We start from the raw sequence: 21,945 nt of genomic DNA, 5'->3' as shown, positions 1-21,945 counted from the left end.
AAATAACATTTTTAAGTAGCTAACCATGCTCACAACCGATCGAGTCCGGTCCCAAACCTATAGAAGCATTAAAATTTGCACCATCCGAAATTAAATATTGAACCTACCCTCACAATTGTGAGTACAGGGGCCGAAAGGGTTATTCTATAAGATATTAAACAATAAGAAAACTTTTTAGCTCGCCTCATTATTGTATTATTATTATTTATTTATTTATTTACCGTAAAAGTACATATCAATACAGAATAAAACATTTCTTACAAAACAATTATACGGTGTAAAAATACTAATATGATTTAAACTAACTAATCTTTACAATCTGGCTGTAGGAAACAAAATGTAACTGATAATATAAATATGTGAATTGTTTTGGTGCTATTAAAAATATCTGCTACTTCTGCATATTGGTATCTAACTATGTATGCCAGTTATAAGGGAGTTTATAAACGAATTGATGAAAGTTATTTTTAGTTCGTGTGACTCTCTCAGGAACATGAAATAAAATCAATTGCAATAAGAGAATTAATGATTTTAAAAAGAAAAATGACACCACATACCAATATACTGTCTTCCATGACACTGTCAAAAATAAGACGAGACGCCATTTTGTTTCAAATGTTTTAACTCGTCAGGCTCAGCTATTACGCGTAGACTCAAATTGTTCGCTTTTAAAAACAGCTCGTATGGTCTCCCTTACCGTCATAGTTAGTATGATTAATAAATATTAACCAAACGGTGTTAGAAAGAGAACATACCAAGCTATACAGGGTGTATCGGCACTAACCCGACAAACTTTAACCAGCTATTCCTTAGCACATTTGGAGTAAAAATGTTATGGGCACTTTGCTGTCCGGTAGCATTTTTTTTTCAATTAAAAACAAAAAAATTTAAAATTTCCACACTACATCACTGTCATTGGCATTGCGTTTCGTGTTAAACAGCTGTTATAAGCAAGTGTGTCAAAAAGCGTCTTCGCTCTTTCGCACACACTAAATAATAATAGTTAAAAATGAGACAAATGGTGCCGTGCTATTTCGTTGTGACTGTAAACGTGCGCCAATATAGGTACACACGTGCATTATTCAACGGAATTCGAATAAAATATTTGCCAGATGGGTTTTCAAACTTTATCAAAGGATAAAACAGTGGTGACATGTGGTGAAAATATGAATAATAAATTTTTTATTAAAAAAAAACGTTACCGGACAGCAAAGTGCACATAAGATTTTTTACTCCAAATATGCTAAGGAATAGCTGGTTAAAGTTTGTCGGGTACGTGCCGATACACCCTGTATAGGTATTCAAATATAGAAGTTAACCACAGAATGAATAAAATATACACCTCTATGAAACCAAAGGTTCCGATATCACAGAAAAATTGATTAAAATATGATATTTTTATATGAAATGACAAAAAAGTGAGGTGGCAGTAATGTTTATGATACATTTGCCTAACAAACAGTGTGTTTTTGTTCGTTATAAATAATGTTAGTTCGGTGTTTAGAAGAAAAAACGTAATGCTACTTATACGTACGCGAGCCGAACTGTCGAACTAAACCTCAACTTATGGGAAAGGAATGAAGCAACCGCAAATGGCGCGAAACGCCGCTTGCAGTTGCTTCGTTCCTTTGCCGTAATTCGTGACTCTGTTCGCAAATGTATACTTACCATAAAATGAGCCATTTTTGAAACTTTTTATGTTTGATTTCAAAATTTGCATATCTCATAAATTATAAATTTATTTTTAATAATTAAATTTGATAGCGTGTTCTTTCTAAAACAGTTTTAGTTTGTTTTCCGATAAGTTCAGAAATATCTCATTATTCAGATATTATTGAGAAGCTAAAATACATACAAATTCTCCGATTTAATTTTTATTTTTTTTTATTTTTTTTTTATTTATTAAATTTAATATAATTACATTTAATACAATATAAGATATGGGTAGTCCCACAAAGCTGTGACAATCAGCTTGTCTGTAGGTTCTACCATTTAATGTTATAACATAATACACATTAGCTTAAGTTTAAATATTAATACCAAATATAATGTTTAGGATAGATAAACGTTTTGTTCATTTATTAACCACTTTTTTGTCAGTTTAGGGCAGGGTTCCTCATTATTTTTCAAGTTAAAGTTTTTGTTAAATTTGTTATAAATCACAGGTATCAAATAGTCAAGTGTTCTGCTACCATACTTATTTGATATTAGTGGAATTTTTAGGCCTTTTTTTTCAGTAAATCTTGTTTTGTGACTATGCACCAATGGCTTTTTGTACGCATTTTCTCCCGCATTATCCATAATTATAATAAACCAGAGAAGCCCTTTAATTGGGAGTAGGCCCTCAGAGCCATACAGTAATTTTAAGTTGTTTCTTTGTTTGTAAATGCTAGGTTTAACAATTTTTTTAATTATAGCAGTTTGTAGATTTTGAATGAATTTAATATTAATATTACTCGAGTGTCCCCAAGTTCGACTTCCATATCTAAGTATTGATTCGACCATAGAATGATATATAAGTTTGAGAGTACATCGAGGCAATACAAATTTTAATTTATAAAAATTACTCGCTAAACATCGGAGCTGGTTACAAATTTTGATCACACTTTTGTCCCATTTAAAGTTATTGTCTACGATTATGCCAAGGTAAGTATATTCGTTTGCAAAATCAATTTTTTCACAGCATTATTATCCATTTTTTTATGTATACAATCAAAATTATGTGCAGTTATTTTAGGTAAGTTCCACATTTTCAAGCTCGGTGATCTTATATACATGCATTTAGTTTTTTGACATTAATAATTAATCCTACATCATGAGACCATTTAAGTAGTTCGTTAAAGTCAATTTGTAATTCTTGAATAGCTATTTCAGGGTTTTCATTAGAGACAACTAGTGCAGTATCATCAGCAAAAATAAATCTACGGGCTATTTTAAAAAGTTTAGACATGGCAATTACATATATAATGTATAATTTTGGTCCTAAAATTGACCCTTGTGGCACCCCTGATTTAATAAATCTAAAATTACTCATTACATTCAAAATCTTTACATACATTTTTCTATTTGTTAAATAGTTTTTGAAAAATGATAGGAGTTTACCACGGATTCCTATGATTTCGAGTACCTTGATTAATTGTGTATGGCTGAGTGTATCGAAAGCTTTTGAGAAATCAATAAATAATACTAGTACATGTTTTTTTGAGTTAAGCTCTGAATTTATATAATTGGAAAATTTTTCGAGCAGTTTATCACAGCTTTTTTGTTTTTGGAAGCCATACTGACATTCATCAATAATGCCCAAATTATTTAAATATTTATCCAAATTTATAGATATATATTTTTCTAATATTTTTTCTAATGCGGGTAATAAGGAAATAGGCCTATAATTATTTGTTACGGTGTGATCTCCATTTTTAAAAATGGGCCTTATGATGCTGCATTTTAGTTCAGCTGGAATGTGACTTGTGTCAATAATTCTGTTAATTAGGTGAGTAATTATAGGACTAAATAATTTAACATGTTTTTTTAGATCATACATGCGAATTAGATCCACGCCCGGTGTCTTTGAATTTTTCATTCTTCCGATAATGCATTCAGTTTGTTCTGTATTAGCTCTTGGTAGGTACATTGAATGTTGCAAATGTTCTTGCTTCAACTCAGACGCCCGAACATTGCATTCGTGCAATAACTGATTTACGCCGTCGTCAAAGAATTTTGCAAAGTTTTCTGCCACCACATCCGCAGTTTGGGAATTTAAGAAATATTTAGATATGACTTCATCACAATCTGATTTATTTTTCCTACCCAATACTTGATTTACTTCATTCCATGTTTTTTTAATGTCCTTGAAACAATGTTTAAATTTGTTATTATAGTATTTTTTTTTTGTGTTTAATATTTTTTTATTTAGTTTATTTCTGTATTTCTTGAATTCGATTTCATATATTTTATTGTTAGGCGTGTTTTTCCATTTCCTCCATAATGTATCACGTAGTTGTATATTTTCAATGAGATTATAATTTATCCAGCCCTTTTGGTTATTACGCTGTTTATTTGTATTTGATTTTGTTTCAGTACTTTTTTCGTAAATATATTTGAATTTCGATTTAATTTCTTCATAAATTAAGTTAGGTTCCGTTATGTTTAGTATTTCATTCCAATCAGTGATTTCAATAAGTAGGTCGACTTTTTTTTCCGATATTACAGTATATTTCGTATGGTGCGATTTATTGGTGGTACCTGCCTCATAGGTAGAGAAACGCATCGTTGTTGCAATAAGGTAGTGATCCGCTATTATAGTTTCACATACACATGAGCTGATTTCATTTGTCTCTCTCTCTCTTACATAGATATGGTCTAGACATGTAGCCGTTACATAGTTAGTCAGTATGGCTTCACGGGTAACGTCATTAATACATTTTAAAAATCCAAATTTAGCCATAATGTTTTCATATTGCATTACAATTGGTTCCTGATAATTTAATAAGTTTATGTTCGTATCCCCAAGTACCATAACGGATTCTTTAATTTCAATATTTCCCAATATTACATCTAGCTCTTCGAGAAATATTTTTTTATTTGAATTAGGTGGTCTGTATATTGCCAATATATGTAGACGTTTATGTTTTTTGACAGAAATAGTTCCGTAGACACATTCAAATTTAGTTGGCATTATGTTAATTTGTTCAAACGTTAGGTGATCTTTCACATATAAAATAATCCCGCCTCCCGATTTGTTTTTTAAAAAACAAATAAAACGCTTAATATGACAGATGCCAGATTAATCGTGCAATAAAAACAGATTTATAAAAAATAGATTAAAATAAATACTGGTTTAAAAAAAAAACATTCAGGATACCTTTGATGTTTGAGTTAATAATTCAGGTTCTGAATTTTGCAATGTATGTTACTGGAATTTGTAAAACAAAAACATTTATTTTCGCTTCCGCTGAGAGGCTTTTGATGGATTTATTCCCATACGTTTACATCGTTTGTTTCTTTACCCAAATACATCATTATGCTAGTCGTAGGTATTTTCATAAATATTATATTCATGCGATATTATACAAACCGCCTTCTGGGACTAGGGTGGCCTCTGTGTAGGTCAGCTGTAAATAATATCCGACTGCGAAACAATCCACGCTTAGGCCGTGAATATAATTTTATAGGCTACGGACATAATTTTATGGGCTGCGAATATAATTTTATCAAATTTTCGTAGGTGCAGCTTGGGGTATTCAATACAGCCTGATCACGCTTATCGGGGTTGTTTTGTCGTTGTGTAATATTTTATTACATATAAATCAGCGTAGGTATAAACGAAACGGGGTATACCTAATTATTAGTAATTTATGAAAATTACATTGACTTGTGATAAAATTGAAGTTGTTTTTTTCTTTAAGTATCGTAATGGACTTTAAAAAAAATAAAGTAGTTGCTTTAATACCCGGTTCCGCCCCTTATCTTAAATGTTACAACGCATAAAACATGACATGAACTTTTCAAAGCTCCTCCGTTGGTGTTCGTGGAAATTACGTTGCGAGCTGAAAATGCTGCGTTGAATTTATTCTGAAATTTATAATTTCTACAGAAAAGCAGTATAAATTTCATAACAATACAGATCACCGTTGGAGAGTTCTTGCTGCTACTAACCTCTAGATACATAACAATGGTTCCGTTTGTAATCTAAAAGAATTCATTCCCAAAATACTTTCTGATTTCGATTTGGTTTTTTTCAGTTTTCAAATTGAGTTATTTTTCTTTCAGCTTAAGTTATTTCAATTTAAGCTCTTCATTGTAACTTTTATATTAAAATATTTTCTATTTCAAAACCAGCCATGTCAAAGTATTTTATATTCCTAAAGGGGCTTTAATTTCTTTTCATAATTTTGCCATTGAAATATCTCCCTGCAAATAATTGTGGTTTGTTTGATTTTTCATTTTCCTAATGAAGTGTGATTGCGTACCACATAGATCGTAAATCAACCTTTATTAAGCGTGATCTTTCTCAGTGATATTCTCAACTTTTTAATTAATTTAATAAATTGTGGAACTATGACATTTCAAAACAGGGCGAGGCCTTTTGTCCTGAAATTAAAGTCAATCCTTTCGCTCCAGCACACAGCAGCTTTCGTGAAAACAAAGTTGAAAGCGGCGTTTAGCGCTGAAATTTAAACAAATTTTCTCTGGGATGGAATACACAATATTTACGTTGGACAGGGATAGAAAATATAAACAAGGTTAGCTTTAGATAGATAATATAAACGGGGGGGAGATATGGCATGGAAGCGTGTTGATTGTCGTGTAGCTGCGGCCACAAAAAGATGTTTGTAGATATAAACAAAGACGGGGCGCCACACATAGATGTCATTTCAGTAGTATGAGTTAACTATGTTGACGACACGTTTTAGGCGCGCGATTTCATACTAATGACTGTTCATGGCCCATTTCCTTTATCTCTATTATCTATGGGAGTGGTTTTCCTTGGAGAGCAGCGAATTGGAAGGACGGGTTGTTTCACAGAATTTGAAGAATTCATCAAACTTCAAAGTCGATTTTCAAGTTCTGTAAAGGTTCTATGCTAGATCGGTTATTATTTCAGTTTTGTGAAAAAACTGGTCAGTAATGATACACTAACAGAAGTGTAGGTGCAATGAGAGACTTTCTTCAGATTATAATCAGTTTGTTGTGAGAATTCACCTCAACGGTGTTTGTGGGCGCTTGTTATTGGTGCAGACACTCTCAGAACGTGGGCGGTTAGAGATATTGGCGTCGAAAACGGTCTCCGGTCGTACGTTGAAGTATTTTTGATGAATAGCGTTTATGAAAATGGTGTTGCGGCTATATAGAAAATAACACGCCAATATTTATGAAGAAAAAAAAATGCAGTGAGTTAACATTTAAAAAAAACTTGGAAAAAACACATTCACCATTATGTAAAAAAACTCGTACTATTTCATTAGTTTTACAAGTTTTGCTGACAAAATACATATAAAAGAAAGCGATTTTCGATGTTTTCGGTGGTATTTTTATTTTTAGCCTTTTTATTATTGTGGGTTGCTCTAAAAGGTAAAGGTATTTTTTCGAAAACTTTTATAAAGAATGATTGTCATTTTCAGTATTTTCACGAAATATATTACTGACCACTGGCTTTTGTGGTTTCGGGAGCTTGTTGTGTTTTCCATTTATCAAAATTATACCAGAATTATTTAATAAAAGAAATGGACTACCGAGATATAATATCAACACAATGTTTACATTGGAAGGAAAAATAAATTAATAAGATACAGCATGGTCAAGTTCGTGTGTGATTTAAATAAATAATAACGAAGTAACCAACATTATGATGTGACTTTTTTTTGGTTTCTAGGTGTTATTTTTAATAAAGAGGAATTATTTGGCAGCCTTTCTTCACACAAAACTTAATTCATTGAATTTAAGGCTAAAATACCCAACCAAACAACATGTTTAAGAGACAAGGTTTTTTTATGGATATCATAAAGGATAACGTATTATTTAAAAATCTAATAGAAAAATAATTGTTGAATGAAAAATACCAGTACGTATTGAATAATTTGGCGGGTTTCGGATAAGCCGACGTAGCGTAATAGGTAGAGCACCTGACCGGCAGGGCAAGGCTGCGGGTTCAATTCCCGTCGGCGGCATCTATTTTTTCTCGGAAGATTTTTTGAATTTATATAGGTGTTTCAGGCTAATAATTATTGCTTAAAAATAATACTTATTTTATTTATTAACAGGTAAAGCAAATATCTAGTAGGGATATATGCTACTTTATTTATTTATGTTTTAAATTAAAAGTAAAGGCAATTAAAAGATTCAATTTTTCTTAATTTAGTGACAAATTTGGAAATTATTTGTGAGTTAATGATAATTATTAAAAAATATATTTCCTCTATTTACTATTCAAATGTGATAAAATATTAAATTCAAATTGATTAAAAAAAGCTTTTTTGATGTTATGTTATGTTACGTTGGAACACAATTTTTTCGTATATAATTAAAATTTTCTATACAGGAAAATGCATTTTTTTACAAAGTTTTATTTCATTTCAAACTCCACTTCAAGTATTTGTTTTGCTTTAATTTTGGTGCTTAAACAAAATGTGACAGAATTTATACAGACATATGACCTTATTACCCTCCGCTTAGATACATGACAAATGTGTTACACTCGCCTTCAAAGCAAACTCAACACTTTGAAGTATTTTAAGAGCCTTTTTAGAAAGACATCTCACCTCTCTCAAGTCTTGTGCTCTTTGATCAAAGCAACATAGCAGACGGCCACCATCGTCAAGTGGTTACGATCCTTAGCTAGAATTAGCTGGTCGATGTTGGCTACGAATCCGGAGGTAGCGAGATAAAGTACATTTCGTTTGATTAATTTGTGTTATTTAACAATGTATTAATTAAAACATAATATTGTAGTATGTTTGCGGCATATTCCAGAATGTTATATACTTTCAATATCACCCTAGTAAAAAACCACCATTCAAAATCTAAATGTTGCTTGAAATAATTTTAGCCGTATGTGGTGAACATATCTGAATAGCCGGGGGTAGTACGCCACCTTCCTCTTTCCCATCTCCTTCCTCTCCCAACTACATTTAGTCTCAAAACATTATGGGGGTGCCATAGACTCACTGGCTACAGAGGATTGAGAGCAGTTGAGTACCTACTCGAAAAAAAAATTGGAGCAAAAACCGAAGATGTGCAACTTTATAAAGTTTTTCGGGCCAATTTTATTTAGAAATGCTTTCTTCGTTAATGTAGATTGACGAACATAATACAGGGTTTTCCAATAAGAGGTGTTTTTTTTAATAGCCCGCTATTTCGGTAGATGTTACTTTTGAAGCTGTCATTTTTTGACATTTGACAAGTAGAAACTACGCCATTAATAAAAATGGAATGATACACGCTTCAACAAGGCATTGAAATTATTAAAATTCACTTGAGTGAATCAAATGCAAATCATCTTGAGTGATAAGGCGCATTTCCACCTCGGTGGCTTCGTCAACAAGCAAATTTGTCGCATCTGGGGCTCGGAAAACCCACGAGTTATTGTTGAAAAGCTTCTCTATCCTCAACGTGTGACTGTTTGTGGTTTATGGTCCGGCGGAGTCATTGGACCTTACTTTTTCGAAAATGAGGCTGGAGCAACAGTTGCGGTGAATGGATCGCTATCGAGAGATGATTAACGATTTTTTTTGGCCGGAATTGGATGGTATTGATCTGGACAACGTTTACTTTCAACAAGCCTGCGCTACGTGCCACACAAGCAACGAAACCATTGATCTTTTACGATTGAATATCAAAATAACACCTCTTATTGGAAAACCCTGTATTAGAATGCTCCCTCTAACATTGGTATTTACATAAATATCTCTATTTCAAACCACCTTCTTCTTCTTTTTGAACGCTTCGAAGCCTTAAGCCCGAGCAATACTTAAGGCCCCGTAGTAAGCGTTCGAAGATGGTTTGAAAGTGAGATATACGCACTAATGTATTAAAAAAAACGCGATGATAATTAAGCGAAAATGGTGAAAATATTTAATAAAACTCGTTTGAAAGGAGCAAAAATCTCTCGATAAATGCTTTAGCTTCATTCAAAGATACACTGTGAATGTTTTCATGTCTATAACATAAAATAACAGAACAAAACGTGATTTTTAATAATGTTTTGAGATTACTTTGCAATTGTTTTCTGTCGAGAGAATTTCATATAATTAACGTTTCGGCATAACAAATGATTAGATAATAATTTTTTTTTGGAACTTTAAAATTTAAAGAGTTAACAAGAAACTTGTTATAAAACGATAGAAATTGGGTATACGGGGGCTTAAATCGCGATCATAAATATGTATCGCAATTGTATTTGTTAGTTTTTGTTTTATATTTATTAGAACTTTAACTTGAACTGGTAGGAGACAAATGTCTTGGCTGCGAAATATACGAGAGTGGACCGGCATTAGAAGTGTGGAGGAGCTATTCCGGGCAGCGCAAGATAAAGAGACATTTTCTAGAGTGATCGCCAACGTCGGGGGGACCTGATACGGCACATAAAGAAGAAGAAGAAGAAGAACTTTACCTTTAAAAAAAATCTACAAAAACCTTCACTATTTTTACCTCTGTTTAGCAAACATGTTTAAAATAATAATATTGATAATATTTAATGATTTTGTTTTGTTCAACTCAGACTGCTCTATATGATTTCATGTTTTTTGTGGTGTAATAATTCTCGTGTTTTCACGAGCCGCTTAATGTTCAATAAATCATTCGTGTAATACAGGACTTTCTGACTCTGACATAATAATAGTATACAGCGTTATTGTTTTAATGTATTCACAAGCAAGGCAGAGAGAGATAGGCTCTATTAATTATATTCATCCCTTTGATGATTGAATGGTTGAGGGTGCAGATATGCAATGAAAGTTTACACGTAATATAAATATTTTTATTTTTATTATTTTTTTATGATAAGCTAAAGTTTATAAGACAAGGTTTTTACGCATGGTACAAAGGATCATAAATTGGTACAATCAATAATTAGTAGCCTTAAGTTGGTTGTTTACAGGTGGACAAAAATATAATAAGCAGTAATTATTGATTGAAGTACTAGTACATATTGAGTTATTTGGCGGGTCGGAAATACGCCGACGTAGCTCAGTGGTTCAGAGTGTATGACCGGACATCAGAAGGCGCGGGTTCAATTCCCGTCGGTGGCATTTATTTTTACTCAGGAGATATTTTCAATTTGTATTGATATTACAGGCGACTAATTATTGCTTTATTTTTTTCGATTTCTGGATTACGTTTTTATTTTTAACTATAATTTTTTCACACTACTCAACTAACTAATAACAATAGTAATGATAATAGATAATTTGTATAGCACCGTTTTTGTGAAAAAAATCATCTGAAAGGCGCTGAACAAAGATGAATTCATAAGCTTCATCTTATCATATTGATATAAATACATTTACATCGGTTTAAATATGAAATTATCCATAGTTATTTACATTTTTTACTGGTTTAGTTATTTTCAATGTCTTATAATGAATGGTTCATGGCCTGTCTCTCTAGTTTATAATATCTATGATAAATACCCACATTTATACATGGTGTCCAGAAACTAGTGATACAAGCGGAAGGCCGTAGAATCTACATAACATTTGAAGTCGATTTTGTTTTATAACTTTTTTCGATTTGAGGTTTCGTTTTCGAATACATCGAGTCCGAAGTTATAATTCTTTGTTATTTTCTTCATGTACATAAACTACATTAAAAGAGGTAAAATTTGGAAAAAAATAGCCGGCGGGGGATTAATATCAGCTGTTTAATGTATTTTAAAATGCGTAGACCCTTTAAGCATTTTTTTAAGCCTAGTAAAAAAGTTTAAAATAGCAAAAAAAAAAAAAAATTAAAAGCGAAAACAAATTTTATTTGTGTATCTCTATATGTAGCTGGTATGAACATATAATTACCAGTTTCTCGCTTGTACCACAAGTTTCCGGACACCGTGTATTTTAATCATCAGATCTCGAACCTTTCACGTTTTCCCAGAATAGAATAATAATCAACTCTAAAATAAGTTATTTATAATGTGAATTTATGAATATATGTAAAGAAAAATATAATTTTCTTAAATTCAAGGCAATGCCGAGCTTGTCTCGTCATTGTGGCTGTGTGTGTCGTGGACTGTCACTGGCTGGATGTGCGCCACAGTACACCTACACAGTCGACTCGATATTTCGTAATCTATGGTTTAAGACACAGTAAAAATAATCTATGGGTTGTGACAAGGCAGATTGATGGGAATAATTTCAATAATTTGTTAATTGCTATCGTGATTGTGATTAAGGAATAGACATAACAATTAATAACATTAAATGTCGTTTCTTTCCTTACAGGTAATGTTTTGTTACTGAATGCTTTTCTTTATGTAAATCTTGTGAGATTAAAAAAATAAACCTCTTCTTTCCTTACAGAGAAACTCAATTGTGTTTTAATTGACTGTGTCGTTCAAATCACAAGGAAAATATCATTATATATATATTTTTTTGTTTTTGTCTCTACGTGATTTAGATTGACAAGTTTTCCGCTTGTAATATACACCGTGTAGAAATAGAATGCGTACAGTTTTCTGGCTTGGGTTGAGGTGTTTATTTTTTATTATTCTCTATAGTTACACCATCACTATAGTCGGTTTCCATCGGGCTTGATAAAAGGGTAGATAGACTCACGCAATGATTGTTTCGCCGTCCCGAATCCCCCCATTTGGGGATTCGCGAACTTGCTTTAACATCGCAATATTAATAATAATATCATATTCTGTTTTGACTTCTATTGTGAGCACCACGGAGTAGTCAAGCCTCATTATTACTTGGAAGGTTATATTGATAGATACTCACATGGATTACCCAGAGGATTGCTTGTGATTATCAGATTTCGAGATGCGGGAATTAATGGCGACGATGAAAAAAATAATATTTATTGTTACACTTTATTTTAGAGTTGATTAATATTTTTTGTGGGAAAGTTTGAGAGGTTCGAGATCTGATGATTAAAATACACGGTGTCCGGAAACTTGTAATTATATGTACATACCAGCTACATATAGAGAAATCAAAATAAAAAAAAAAAAAAATTTACTAGAGTTAAAAAAATTTTTGCATCCGGGTCTACGCATTTTAAAATACATTAAACAGCTGATATTAACCCCCTGACGACAATTTTTTTTAAATTTTTACTTCTTGTAATATAGTTTAGGTACTTAGAAAATAACAAAGAATACCTACTTCGGAATCGATATATTCGAAAACGAAACCTCAAAAACGACAAAAGTTGTACAACAAAATCGACTTCACATGTTATGTAGATTCACCGGCCTTCCGCTTGTATCATTAGTTTCTGGACACCATGCATAAATGTGAGTATTTATCATAAATAATATAAAGTGGAGAGACAGGTCATGAACAGCATCAAACCGCTCACCCAAAAGTGTCGCCAACATCGTTCACCCATACTATGTAGTGTTTTTTTGTTTTTGTTTTTATGTACATACCAAACGTATAACTTTCATTGGCTCCGCCGCTTTTACTAGTCCGTGCATTTTGGTCGTAGGTTAGCGATAGTCGGTACATTTTCAGGCCATATCTCCATTTGTTTCTAATATCTATAATTATAATATTTCACTTTGTTTCTAAATCGTGTACATTCTACTATGTTCCCACCCGTCGTTTTGTGTGCTTTCTGTTCCTTTATGTTCCTTGAATATTCGACTTACTTCTTATCTATTCCACTATATTGTCTGTTCGAATCGAATGTGCTCACATATTTCTACTTTCTGACTGTTCCACTGTTTCCGTCTATTCAAATATGTCATATTCCTGAAATCTATTATGTGTGTCAAATCTCCTTGTACCTTCAACACAAGTAGTTATTTACGTTTGTTTGTAAATTTAACGAAACTCTGGTAGAGCTCTCACAAATTACTAATTAACTCTTGTTTGAAAAGTGTGGTAAGAAGATAAGTCATCAAAGGCAGAAAGCAAGTTTCTGTGTTAAGATTTAATGCTCTAAATACGAAACAAATAAAGATTGTTGAGTAACTAAAGTGGTTAGGGATGTCCAATTAGTAAATTATAATTGCTTGATACTTTCTATAAAAATACTAACCAAATTAAAGATTTTATTTGGCTAGTTTTAAGTCTATTGAGTTGTAGCTTTTTTTATAAAGGCGAAACTTCAAAAATAAAGCAGTCTCCCCGTTTTGATAACTCCTCATTCCGAAATTCGCTGTATTATTTAGTTAGATAACTTTTACTTTCCCTTTTTATAACGTATGTCTAAATTCGCAGTCTTCTCCCGTTTGATATCTTATCAATCCGAAAATCGCAGTCTTCTCCCGTTTGATATCTTATCAATCCGAATTTCGCAGTCTTCTCCCGTTTGATATCTTATCGATCCGAGTTTCGCAGTCTTCTCCCGTTTGATATCTCATCAATCCGAATTTCGATGTCTTCTCCCGGTTGATATCTTATCAATGTCTTCTCCTGTTTGATATCTTATCAATCCGAGTATCGCAGTGTTCTCCCGTTTGATATCTTATCAATCCGAATTTCGCAGTCTTCTCCCGTTTGATATCTTTTCAATTCGATTTTCGCAGTATTCTCCCGTTTGACAAACTTATCGATTCAAACATCGCAGTCTTCTCCCGTTCGACAACTTACCAATCAAAACTTCGCTGTCTTCTCACGTTGGATAACTTATTAATCCCAACTTCGCTGTTTTCTCTCATTTGAAAACTTATGTATTAAAATTTAGCAGTTTTCTCCCGCTTGATAAATTGCCAATACAAACTGCACAGTCTTCTCCCCTTTGATGAATTATGAATCCAGTCCGTGTATTATTCTTCAGTTAAATTCCTTGCCTTATCAAGTTTCCGAGCTGTCACTGGGTCATTACTTTGTTCGCTTTTAATGATAATAAATAGCTTTTAGTCTTCCCTTGCAAACACCAATCTTCGTTTATGTGCTCTTTCCTTCTTCCGGGTAACGAATTTATACTATAATAATAGTATGATTTATCGTCCAAATTCCGCATTAAACCTATTTATGCATAGAGAGTATTATATGTATACATTTATTTACAATTGATAAATTTGAAATATGATGCGGGTAGTAAAGATTTAAATAAAATTATTTTTTATTTGATCTTCCAATCGTCTCAGCCCTTGATTGTTGCTTTGTTGTATAGATACACCGAACAGATAATACCTAGAATTGTGTATACCTAATTTAAAGATAACTTATGTCTACAATTTAGACCTCTCGACTCCTAGGCCCCAGAAAGGCGAAATAAATTTAATATCTTTTCGTGAACGATTTTCCGATGTTTGAAAGGATTTTAATCAATTCCACCCGAAGTGAGGGAAAATTGTCCTTATTTCTGGAATACTGACGTCATGCCCCCAACCCCCAACACTCTTCTATAGGATTATGTCTTCGGTGGGTAGAAACATACCTACGATAGTAAAAAAAACCTATATTGGTCGAGAAAAGCCGTATACCAACTATTACTAAAAATTACTTATATATAGGCCCTTAATCATTATTTTTTTACTATAATACATCTATGAAAAAAAAATCGTTTAAAACTTTAAAAAAATGGTTTGACTGAGTATTGAACCTTCCTACCCATGAACTGGAGTTGACAACCTCGCCAAGTGCGGATCCCGATCGTGTAGGACCGTATATTAACTGCTGCATGTCATGCGTGTCCGCGTGTGTACGTGATTGCCACCAAAAGTTGTTTAGTATGCATTGTCATCGTCAACGAGTCTATCTACCGAGTTACAGCTCGATCGGATGTCGGGAAGTGGGTTAATTTCCCACTTTTTTGTAAACCAACAATGGATGCAGTCAACTACGCAATTAAAATCGATAAAAATGTAATACATATTTATTACTTATTTACCTTCTCACTAAGCTAGTTGGAATTTATTTATAAACTGATAAGCAGTATGTATTTCTGTTCACACACTACTCTTTGTCTAATAAAAATACTACATCTTGGCAACACGTCACAATCGCTTATCGATAATATCGATAATATGTTAGTTTACAATCTTATTGAAAATATTGCGCATAATAGGTATGCGATAAAACACAAGAATCACATGGTACAAAATTATGGCACTTCGCTCACAAGCCTTCGTGGCGCAATGGCAGCGCGTTCGGCTGTTAACCGAAAGGTTGGTGGTTCGAGCCCACCCGGGGGCGATCTTTTTTTATTAATAATGTTTTTTTTACGTAGGTTAATTGATTAATTCTTTTTTTTTTTTTAAATATATTAAGATAATGTTTACTAAATTATTTTCCGAACAGTTACGTACGTATAATTTTTTTTTTAATATATCTTTTTGAATTTTATTTTGTTTTCGTGAATGAATGGAGTGGAAATTATCCTACTTCTCGACATCCGATCGAGCTGACACTCGGCAGAAGACTCGATGACAATGCATTCTATCAAATGTTTGTGGCGCTCACGCACAACACGCGCACACACGTATTTAAACCCGTACTCTGAAATAGAATGACATTATAAATGAAATTATAACAAATTAAATATACGAAATAAATCTCGGTACCATACAATCGGGATTTGGCTTAAATGATAGGGTGGTTGATTCCAGTTAATGGGGAGGAAAGTTCAATCCTCAGTCAAACTAAAAAAAACTTTGTTTTTTCGGTTTGATTTTTATTTAGTGTCTTTTTGGTTATTGTTATTATTTTGTAATTCGTTAGTACCTAAAGATTTAGCCATAAAACTGTTACTGGGCGTGTCTGCTCGAAAAGTGCTATTTTTTTCCTTCGTATTTACTTATGGTGAAATTTATCATACATATTCAAGTTTCTAATAGACAGCGCAGCAGAAGTCATGTTTTAACTCGACCGTTTGGCATCTGTCTGTAAATTTGTTCGATCGAAAAAATCGGTCTTAATTTTAATCAATTACAGTCCAAGCTACTCGTAGGATAGTGTTAATCTATTTATTTAATCCGTGTTTTAAGTTTCGACTAACTTTTCAATAAACTCCTTTGATTTTCTAACAACTTTTCCACAACTTCTTATAATTTCGCAATCCTTCCCGAAGATGAATTGATTAGGCAGTTCCTTATGTAAAACTTTTAATTTTGAGACATGGAAATGGAAGGTAAGTCCATATTGCATTATAGATTGCTGCAACATTTTCCTGTAACCAATGAACGTGATTTTTATTTGTTTTGAAATTTACGATTTTTTTGTTGACATGGATTGTGATTAACGCCATCTGTTGATTTTATCTACAAGGGTGACAATAATATAAAATAATCTTTCAAAGATTTATTCAGGAATTTCTTGACTACTTATATGAATGCTTTAAAAATAAATCGCCAGAGTTGCCATCATCGATGACTATGAAATCTTATTAGTTTTATTTTAAATATATTTAAAAATCGTTACCAATATTTAATATATTTTTTTTTAACCCCTCAGGCCTCTGGCATAGTCTATCAGAAGGTCGAAAACTAAAAACTGTTTTAGAAAGGGAATGAAATACTCTTTTAAATTTTATTATCAGAAATAAACATGTATTTTTTGAAATTTCAAAATTTTTAATGCAAAATTTAAAATTTTGTTTTTCACTTTCAAGTTTATTTTATATCTGAAATTACTGATAAAAATATATAAAAACATACGCATATTATCAAACAAATGTAATACGAACCATTTATGATATCTATGTCATATTTGAATCATTTATTAAAAATTAGTAATTAAAAATTAAAATTAATAATTTTTTTTCAAATTGGTTTCTTAAAGATGCACATTTTAATTCTTCTGCTGGAAACTTGTGGATTTCAATATTAAAAGTGGTTTTCTCTTTCTGACACCGTTTAGATCATATTTCTCACCATGACTGTAAGGAAGATGCAACGATTTCTATGAGACCAAATCAATTGTTACCAAAAACGAACAAATTAACTCGAGGGTTTAAGGCACTCTTAATTAGCAAAATGTTTTGAGGTGAAAGAGAATGGGAAGAGTCGACTCCAGTTCCCGGAAAGGAATATTCAGTACTCAAACCAGAAGAGTCGACTCTAGATCCTGGATAGGAAGATTCAGTACTCAATCCAGAAGAGTCGACTCCAGTTCCAGGATAGGAAGATTCAATACTCAAACGAGAATAGTCGACTCCAATTCCTGGAAAGGAAGATTCAGTACTCAAACCAGAAAAGTCGACTCCAGTTCCCGAAAAGGAATATCCAGTACTCAAACCAGAAGAGTCGACTCCAGTTCCAGGATAGGAATATTCAATACTCAAACCAACTATATATTTTTAAGTCTTAAAAGATGTTTTAAATTAGATGTATCATAGTATTTTATTTTATTTTAATAAAGATAATTACTATTTTTATATGCACATAAGCTGGCAGTGGCGTTATGCACCATCCAAAATTTGTCCATAATGTTTCCTGTATTGGTCGCGTGAATCATTGAATTGAGGCTGCAATTTTTGTGTCATACAACCCACAAAGTATTATTTTACACTATAATAATACCGCTGCCCCAATTGTCTCTATTGTAATTTTGTATTGAGGCTTGCCACGTGTGTTGCATCGTAATAATTTGTCCAAATTCATCATGTTGGTTACATAACGTATGCGGTTGCAGAAAATGTAAAATAAAGCTCGCCAAAATGTTCCATCAAGCAGTTAGGTACTGTTACATGCATCAAGCCTTAGACAAATTTCGTTATATTATGCACGCATAATTGTGACACAATACGCTATAATCTTACTCAGGAGAGGGGGTTGGACCAATTGGGGGAATGCCGCGGAATATCATTTCATTGAATGGGATCTGTCACTTTGACAGATGACAGCCGCGTAATTACGGCGCTCCGTAAATTGTTCTGACATTAATTCGCATCATTTTCGACTATAGCCTGGCTAGCAGATCACAGCGCGTATCGTCGCAACGCCAACACTTAATAACACATTCTCTTTTCAGGTGTGGCAGGTCTGTATGGGATTGAATGGCGAGCAATATGGAGTTATACAGGGTTTTCCAATAAGATGTGTTATTTTGAATATCCCGCTATTTCGGTAGATGTTACTTTTGAAGCTGTCACTTTTTGACATTTGACAAGTAGAAACTACGCCATTAATAAAAATGGAACGATACAAGCTTCAACAACGCATTTAAATTATTAAAATTCACTTGAGTGAATCAAATGCAAATCATCTTGAGTGATGAGGCCCATTTCCACCTCGGTGGCTTCGTCAACAAGCAAAATTGTCGCATCTGGGGCTCGGAAAACCCAAGGGTTATTGTTGAAAAGCCTCTCTATCCTCAACGTGTGACTGTTTGGTTCGGTTGGTCCGGCGGAGTCATTGGACCTTACTTTTTCTAAAATGAGGCTGGAGCAACAGTTACGGTGAATGGATTGCGCTATCGAGAGATGATTAATGATTTTTTATGGCCGGAATTGGATGGTATTGATCTGGACAACGTTTACTTTCAACAAGACGGCGCTACGTGCCACACAAGCAACGAAACCATTGATCTTTTACGATTGAATATCAAAATAACACCTCTTATTGGAAAACCCTGTATAAAACGTTTTAAACTTATAGCGTAATCTGTCCCCCGTTTATACATACCGCGCAAGCCATTACCAGCATGCATTTTGGCATGCCACCGCAGAGTGAGGAAGTTCCCCAGAGAAGAGCATGTACGCGTGTATAAACGTGAATAAGGGTGAGAAGAAAGGGACGTGGGTTGAACAGGCGATATTGATCGGTAGATGCATCCAAAAGTTTAGTGACACAATGTACGGTAAAAGTATTTTCTTTTGGTAAACGAAATTTCCTGGTAAACAAGAAATATCTACTTTTATTTTTCTCGTTTTTACCTTTCAATTTTAAATTAAAAACTCAAAGTCAAGAGTGAGTTAAATTTTATTTGGATAACTTTGTTTTATAAATTTTGAAGATCGTACCCAAACAATGTAAAATGCAGAGATGTGTTTTATTTAAAATAAATCCATTTTAAATGCTTTTCTAAAAACCATTTTGCATTTTGCATTTTAAATGCTTTTCTCAATGCATTTTCCATTTTAAATGCTTTTTTGCAACATTCTTCCTACTATCTCCACTCATTTTTTTTTCTTAACCCCAAATATCAGTCGGTCCTCAACCTCGCTATGAGAGATAATTTACATTTGTCAAATTGCTCCCTGGTAAATAAAATACTGATTCAAATACTGAACATGGGGCCATAACGCTGTAATATTGAATGTTAGATAGCAGTTTCTATGTTTTTACATTGGCAACATTAGTCCCGCGCAAATTTTTTGTGGTTTCATAATCTGTAGTCGTGGTGTTTTTGGATTTACCATCATGTAATATGTTTATTCTACATTGATGTCCATTATTAAATGACAAAATTGTTATAAATTCATAATTATTTTAATTGTTTGACCTGAGAAACCATTTTGCATTTTCAATGCATTTTGAAAACAGGTATTTTGCATTTTGCATTTGAAATGCTTTTCTAAAAACCATTTTGTATTTTCAAATGGAAAAGTTTTGACCCATTTCCATTTTGCATTTCAAATGGTTTTGGGTACCCATTTTGCACATCTCTGGTAATATGTTATCAATGAAAAATAAGATAGTACTAATAAATCTAGACGGAGCACGAAACAGAACAAGCAGAAAAAAATAACAACAGAAATAAATTACACCATCATAATAAATACGTAAAAGGTCAGTTTTCAATGGCCCGGTGGTTAGAGGCATTGTCCCTGTAAAACAGAGATCTTGGGTTCGATTCCCAGCTGAGACCTTTACCGCTACCTTTTTTAAATAAATCTATTTAAATTTTAGATTTTTTTTTCTTGATTTTATAAATAAACCGAAATCTTGGAAATGGAAATTAATCCACTTCTCGACATCCGGTCGAGCTGAAACTCGGCAGATATACTCGCTGTCAATTACAGTGCGTTTTATCTATATTATTGGTAGCACTCGTGTACACATGCACACAATATTTTTTTATGAAAAAGGATGACATTATATATAATAAATATAAATTTACTGCAGTTAATATACGAAATAAATGTTTTTTAGTGTTTATTTTCTGTCACTTGTTCTGTTTATATTTTTTTATTTATTTGTTATTATGTTATTTATTATCTTTTTCAATGATTCAAGAAAAAAATGAAATTTGATTTGTTATTGAACTTTTTACTACAACTGTTTAATAATGATGGCTTCACAGATAGAGTATTTTCAGTTGAATATAAATTAAGGTTAGGTTTGTTTTTGTTCCTTTTTTTTAATATTATGATTGGACGTGGTGCGTACTATAATTACCAGTTACTCCATAAAATTATAAAAATACAAATTATAAAGCGTCCAAGCACGTTTCAAAATAATATTGATCATTTTTGAAACCAGCTAATTGATAAAACTGCGGAAAATTGTGACACCATTTTGTTTTATTTCATGTATATCTTTTCTCTGATCTGAATGTCACTAACAGAACTCAATGCTAACTATTAATGTAAATAAGACTAGAAATAAAATCTAATAAAAGAACTAGGAAACCTCATTTTTATGTGCTACTTTTCAGCGTTGCTATATTCATCAACCAACGCATATCGCTTTACCTGCTAGATGTTAGTTATAATGTGGCCTGACTTGTTTGTCCCGATGTAATTCAATTCCCTTATTCATGTGCAGACCGCGTTTCTTTCCGAATAGAAGAGATAAACCAGTTATGGTGCCCGCCTAGTGCTTAGCAAAAGCCTGAAGAGAAACGGGAGTAGTTCGGAATACCTGAGGGATACCTCGTTATCCCCGTAGCTGCAGCCGCTTTAAATGCACCTCCTTTTAACTGCATTTCCATTTTATGTAAACATAAAATAAAGTGCTGCTGCTTCGAATGTACGGATATTGTATGTTAGGTCTTTGATACGTTTTGAGAGCACTGTAAAGTTACATTTTATTGCTTTTAGTGGCAATGGAATTTATTGCACAGTAAAGAAGGTTATTTGAAATTTTGTAACATCCCTGGCTTTTATTGTTTTGACATCATAGTATAAATTTTAGTATGACAATCACTCGAACAATGTTATGAGTAATCGTATAAAACTTGTCTAACTTTTAAGTAATTAACCATAATACATAATATACTTGTAGAAAATATTTCGATTTCGATAGATAGATTTCGATAAAATATACGATTTCAAATATTACAAATAAAAGTGGACCGAAATGCGAGCCTTGGGGTACGTCTCAGATAAATTTTTGATATTTTGTAAGCCAGATTGTATGCACAAGGCTGTTGATGGTAATTACTTGACATATAT

At 32.7% G+C, this 21,945-nt stretch overlaps 1 protein-coding gene and 1 non-coding gene across 6 annotated transcripts in view; both read left to right on the top strand.

Moving 5' to 3' along the window:
- Nucleotides 1-21,945, top strand: part of Sap47 (Synapse-associated protein 47kD) — a 242,082-nt gene that overhangs the window by 171,271 nt on the left and 48,866 nt on the right. The window lies entirely within an intron of this gene.
- Nucleotides 15,732-15,803, top strand: TRNAN-GUU (transfer RNA asparagine (anticodon GUU)). The gene has a single exon. It is a non-coding gene; the product is annotated as a tRNA-Asn (tRNA).

This window comes from Hesperophylax consimilis, chromosome 15, assembly GCF_061612785.1.
Source record: "Hesperophylax consimilis isolate HC1 chromosome 15, BYU_Hcon_1.0, whole genome shotgun sequence".
In the NCBI taxonomy this organism is placed as follows: domain Eukaryota; kingdom Metazoa; phylum Arthropoda; class Insecta; order Trichoptera; family Limnephilidae; genus Hesperophylax; species Hesperophylax consimilis.
Note: the sequence above shows the minus strand (reverse complement) of the source record. Positions and strands in the feature narration are given on the sequence as shown.